The sequence below is a fragment of the Papaver somniferum genome, chromosome 3, assembly GCF_003573695.1.
Source record: "Papaver somniferum cultivar HN1 chromosome 3, ASM357369v1, whole genome shotgun sequence".
Classification (NCBI taxonomy): domain Eukaryota; kingdom Viridiplantae; phylum Streptophyta; class Magnoliopsida; order Ranunculales; family Papaveraceae; genus Papaver; species Papaver somniferum.
Window position 1 is genome coordinate 212,398,175 of NC_039360.1, and position 6,138 is coordinate 212,404,312.

At 36.3% G+C, this 6,138-nt stretch overlaps 2 pseudogenes; both read left to right on the top strand.

Annotated features, from left to right (window-relative positions):
• The first annotated feature begins 615 nt into the window (after positions 1 to 615).
• LOC113358580 lies at positions 616 to 2,482 on the top strand (annotated as a pseudogene).
• A 690-nt stretch (positions 2,483 to 3,172) lies between these two features.
• LOC113360603 lies at positions 3,173 to 4,681 on the top strand (annotated as a pseudogene).
• Positions 4,682 to 6,138: the final 1,457 nt, after the last annotated feature.

The window sequence follows — 6,138 nt, forward strand, 5'->3', positions numbered from 1 at the left end:
GGTCTTTTTAACCAATTTTGTGTTCTTTTTATGTATAAGGGAGAGATGATGGTATATCAGTAAATGATTTCCCACCATTTAATGAGATCGTAGTATTCCAGATTATTAAATCAAGAATAATTTCTTATTTGATATTTACACACACCAAGCAAGCACTACAACCACGCGAAATCCAAAATTTGAAGTTAGAAAGTGTTTAATTGATCGCGTTTTCGCTCAAGGTCATTTTACAATGAAGCTAGCAATGAGGAAAAATGTTCATGACTCATGAAGCATAAAGTTGCCATGAAATTTATCCGCATTTTCAATGAACATCAGCATCATCTTAACTTAAAAAAGTATTGGCCCAACAAAAACGATATGTGGAGCGAGAACCCAATGACATTTACCATTTCGAATGCATTTGGATTTTCTGTTTGTCTGTCTCCTCGTGCATGACTGTTGGTTTCTCACTTTCAATTGTACCACCACAATGAAATTTCTTTGCATTATAAATTGGAATTGGAACCCACCACTTTTAACCGTCTTTATACACTCTCTTTTACTTAATGAAGAATTCATTGAACTTGAACCTACAACCCTCCCATCTCTCTCAATCAAGTATATAAACACAGCAATACATCAGACTAAGTACACAAGAAGAGACTTAAAGCTAAACCCTAAGAAAATCAGTGAAGAAGAACAAACCCCCACTTTCAGGTTCCTCTTTCTACCTCTCTATATATCTATATTGAAATGAGATTTTAAATAACCCCCTTTGTTCATTCATTTTAGAGTGTCTAACTTCAAAATTCTTGCATTTTTTTTCACAGATCAAGAACACTAGTGAAGTTGAAAAAGAAAATGGAAATTCTGTTGGATTGGAAGTCAATAGGCTCACTACTAGCAACTCTAATGTTTGTTAGGTCTGCTATCAGAGATTTCTTACCACCAGAAGTAAACCAAGCACTGAAAAGATTTTTTTGCAAAAATCCTCACATTTTTACAGCCAAAACTAGTATCAATTCTAATTGAAGAGTTTGATAATTCTTATAACAATGATCTCTATGATTCAGTTCAGTGTTACTTGGGTTCTAAATGTGTTTCACAAGCACAAATTTTAAAACTCTCCAAACCCAAAAACTCCAAAAACTTGAGCTTCACAATGGATGCAAACCAAACCTTTAATGACATTTACAATGGGTTTAAACTCAATTGGTCTTTTCATACAATTGAGAAGAAAAGTGACATAGGGTTCTCAAGGTCACATGAATGTAAGTATTTTCAGCTTAGTTTTCATACAAAGTACAAGGATTTGGTGCATTCTCATTATTTACCTTACATCATGAAAGAAGCTGAGATTATCAAGTTCAAGAACAGAGAAAGAAAACTGTTCACGAACCGATCGGCCGATGAGAATGGTCGGCTGTGGTCTTCTGTGCCGTTTACTCATCCGTCGACGTTCGATACGGTTGCGATCGACCCGGTACTTAAGAAGGAGATTAAAGATGATTTGATTAAGTTTGTTAACAGAAAAGAGTTGGAAGATCTTGGAAAAGAGGGTATCTTCTTTATGGTCCACCAGGAACAGGTAAGAATCTTGAATTTGTGCTTTCTTTACAGTAAAATTTTAGACTAATTTGTGCTTCAAATTGTCTTACAGGAAAGACTAGTTTGATTGCATCCATTGCAAATTTCCTGGAGTTTGATATCTATGACTTGGAGCTAACGGCTGTTTCGAGCAATTCGCAGCTAAGAAAGCTGTTGATTTCCATTACAAGTAAGTCAGTGATTGTGGTTGAGGATATAGATTGTTCATTGGATCTTTCTGATCGGCAGAAGAAATGCAATAACAGTGATGCGGAAAATGATAAGTTTAACTTTGGTAACAACATTAAGAAAAGTAGTCAGTCAAGTTTTGGTAGCAGTGTGAGCTTATCCGGGGTGCTGTGGATGGGCTTTGGTCTTCGTGTGGTGGAGAAAGGCTGATAATATTTACAACGAACCATAAAGAAAAACTCGACGCTGCATTATTAAGACCAGGCCGGATGGATAAACATATTAACTTGACGTTTTGCGATTACAAATCGTTAAAGATTTTAGCCAAGAATTATATTTGTTAGTCGATGAGCATAAGGTTATGAAACAAGTTGAGGAATTGTTAGGCACAGTTAAGATGACACCAGCTGATGTTGCTGAGATTTTTATGAGTTGTGATGAAGATGTCGACATGGGTATGAGGAATGTAGTTGAAGAAATGAAGAAAAGATTGAAGGCGAAAGAGATGAAGAAATGCGAAGTTGAAGAAGAGGAGATTGTTGAAGAGGAATTGGTTAACTCCATTGTTGGTTGTGAGTGGTAAAAAAAAATTGACATTTTAGAAAGTAATTAGTTGGGTTTTCATTTTGCCGTTGTAATTGTAGTACTTTGTTTGTTAGGTTTGTTCTCTAAGGCTTCATCATCTATTATCAATTTTCTTTCAAGCAAGAACCATCTTAAGCCAGTTCCGATTTGTTTTAATTTGTGCTGCAGGGGGTTCCCAGCCTAGTCGGGGTTGAGGCAATTTGTTCTAGTACTTCCCCTTTTGCCTTGGCTCTCTTGTAGTTTTTTTTTTGTTTTTTGTTTTTTCCCAGTTTTTGTTCAGTTTGGCCAACTCAAAAATCTTAAGAAAAGATTTCTATGTACTGGATCATAATTCCACAAACATTGCCGTACGTTGGATTTTAAGAGATTTCCAATAATTTCTATAAATTTGGCTGCTGGTTGTGAGAGCAACATCGGACCAAACATTCCTGTCAATAAAAAGAAAGAAACATGCAAGAAAAAATAAAAAAACATTTTAAATTTCTGGACTTCATGGTGTGGGGTAGCCGAATCATGAGGTCCTGATAGTATATTGTGGTGCTTGAGATCATGGGAGTGTAGACAGGCAATTCTCCTGTAAGTTTATGCCCACTGTCTCATGTATGTCGTGGCACTAAATAAAAATCAGCATACAAATTTTTAGTTGAAGTTAAATTTTCTAAGTTTTACATTCCATAAACAAAATCAAGTAAGACATTTCATTCATCCCATGTTTCATTTTTTCTTTTTCCTATCTCCTTTTCACAACAGCTTTATTCTGATTTCTGACTTATCTAAGGTGTTTCTATTTCTTCTGAATGTTTATGTGATCTTGTTTTGTTAGGAAAAAATGGGCGGTGGAGATATTTCGATTGAAAATGATTGTGAGTTGGGATCTCTGACATCATGTGCTGACGCTGCTGCTAAAACGATTGTATTAGTGGGAAGAACTGGAAATGGCAAAAGCGCTACTGGGAACAGTATTTTGCCAAGAAAATCATTCAGATCAAGTCTGCTCTACAATATATGAAGGATTTCTTTGGTGACAAGATCAATGAGTACATGATTGTTGTTTCTACTGGAGGAGATCAACTCCTAGATGATGAGGTTACGCTAACCGAATACTTGGGTAGCAAGTGCCCTCAATCACTGCAGGTTAATTTACACAATTCACTAATTTCTAGCTAGGTTGTGTACATTTGTTTTCCAGACGATCTTCATCATACTAGTATGTTTACTGTTCTATGACAGGTTGATGATGATCTAATATTGTGAAAGGACAATAGTCCCACATTGCTAGAATTATTTGATTAACTTAATATATAATATGGAAGGGCCGCTCCACTGATTGTCAATTGGTTTTGAGTTGGATGCCCGTAGACTTTAACATGGTATCAGAGCTAAGTCCCAGATTCAGACCTGTATAGCCGGGTGTAGGCCGAGTTACTGGACGAAGTATTTAACCGATTTTGTCACTTGTACACCCGGGGTGTAGGCCAGTGCCGATACTGGCCGAGGTGTTACCCCCTGATTTAGTCACCCACCTGTGTATACCTGTTACCGATGGACTGGTAACTCGTACGTAGGTCCACATGTGAGGCCTAGAGACTGGCCTTACACGTGAGGGGGCGTGTGAAAGGACAATATTGCTAGAATTAATTGATTAACTTAAAATATAATATGGAAGGGCCGCTCCAGTCATTGTCAATTGATTTTGAGTTGAATGCCCTTAGACTTTAACAAATATACTTTAGCTTTTGTAATATTGATCCAGGATGTAATCAAGCTTTGTGGAAACATGGTTCTTCTTTTTGATAACAAGACTAAAGATGAAAAACAACGAGTAGAGCAGGTTGAAAGCTTAATGTCACTCGTGAACTTGCTAATTGCACATAATAATGGGCTACCTTACACAAATGAGCTATTTGAAGAAATGAAGGTGATTTTGAAGGACCAAAATGATCAGCTTGAAGAGCATACTAAACGAATAACTGAGATGGTAAGAAAAGAACTCATTTTCTGTTTTAAAATCTCCAACTTTTTCTCCTAAATTTATTTGTCTTAGGTTGAGATGAAGTTGAAGGAGACGACCATAAGGATTGAAAGGGAGTTAGAAAGTGAACGAGCTGCCAGAGCACAGGCAAAAAAGAAAGCTGATGATGCAGAAAAGAAATTGGTTGATGAAAGCCGAAAGATGCAAGTAAAGCTGAAGGCAACACAAAGGGAGGCTGATGCAGAAAAGAAATCGGCTGATGAAAGACGAAAGATGCAAGTAAAGCTGAAGGCAGCACGAAGGGAGGCTGAGCAGGCTCGTTCCCGTGCCCGGGCTGCAAATGTTCCGCAATGCTCAATATTATAGATCTGGTTTTTGATATTTTTGACGATGCTTTGACGACTGAAGTTGTTACATTTGTTTTCTAATATTACCAACTTACCTACCATTTTTTTTCCTAGTCATTTGAAATTGCACGTTTTAATTCCTTATTTTTGTTCTACATTGTTTTTGTTTTTTTAGATAATTAGAGGATTTTATTTAATAAATCTTGTCAGGTTTATAAAACCTGGATAACATAGTTTCAGTGTGTGTAAGATCAAAACTGAACTCTTCAACCTCTAACATGTCCTTACTAACGGCTTTTGAAATGGAATCAACTAGTTGATTCAATTACCACTTTCTACTTATATAACTGACGTTAAACCTATACAAAGAATTGAGTAAAAGCTTTATGTCTCTTAAAATATTCCTATTTTTCCATCTTACAAGCGACAGGTTATTATTATTAATAGCATTAACAACTACTTCAGCATCAGCATCAATGTGTATCTTGTCTAGCTCCATAGCTTTAGCTCATTTATAATCCCTCCAGCATTGCTTTACGTCCTCCAGCCTCAGCATCAATTACTCCAGCTGCATAGGCTCCTTTGAACCCTCTGTAGGATTAAATAAGACAATACCAGAACCAAAGTCATTAGTATCCTGATGAAAACAAGCATCAACAAATAATTTAAAAGATTATGTGTTTACTCTAAGAATGTTGTGCAGATGATCGTTCGCATGATTTTCTAGACATACAAATGTTAATTGTGTTCTAGAAGTATTAACTACTCTATCCTGCAGAGAAGTATTGAAACTAAGTATTTGATACTGTATTCTAGAAGAAGTGTTAATAGGGTTAAGTGATTTATCTTGAAAGATGCAGTCGCATCTTTCCCTCCAAATTATCAACCATCCAACCATTAACAACTCTCTCCATTTTTAAAGATTAGCTGCACCAGTATGTTGAACATCTTGAAACCAAGATATGATCCAATCTCTTACAGTCTGACAATTATTGATAACTTGATCAATATTTATGTTCAGTAATCTCCAGAATGCTTTGGCATGCTTGCAACTGATCAGCATATGGTAAAGAAATTCTTTATCATGTGCACAGATTTCACAGTGAGTTTCGACGTCCTGCATAGCTTGGGCCAATCTAATTCTTGTAGGTACAATTTACTTCAGACACTTCCAAATGAATAACTAAACACGATGTAGTAATTTTATCTTCCATAGTGCTTTCCATAGTGCTTTCCAAACTGATTTTGGAACTACATTTAAAGCTGCTTGGTGTTGAACTCTGGCCTCCATAAGTTTTTTGTAAGCACTCTTGACAGTAAATTTACCATCCTTTGAAGGAATCCAGTAAAAAACATCATCTTCTTGAGTAGAAAGCTGCATTCTTTTGATTTTCTCAACATTGTCAGGAGTGAATAAAGTGCAGAGAAGAGGGATATTCTAGTCCATTAGTATCAGGAAGATCAGCTCACTAACAA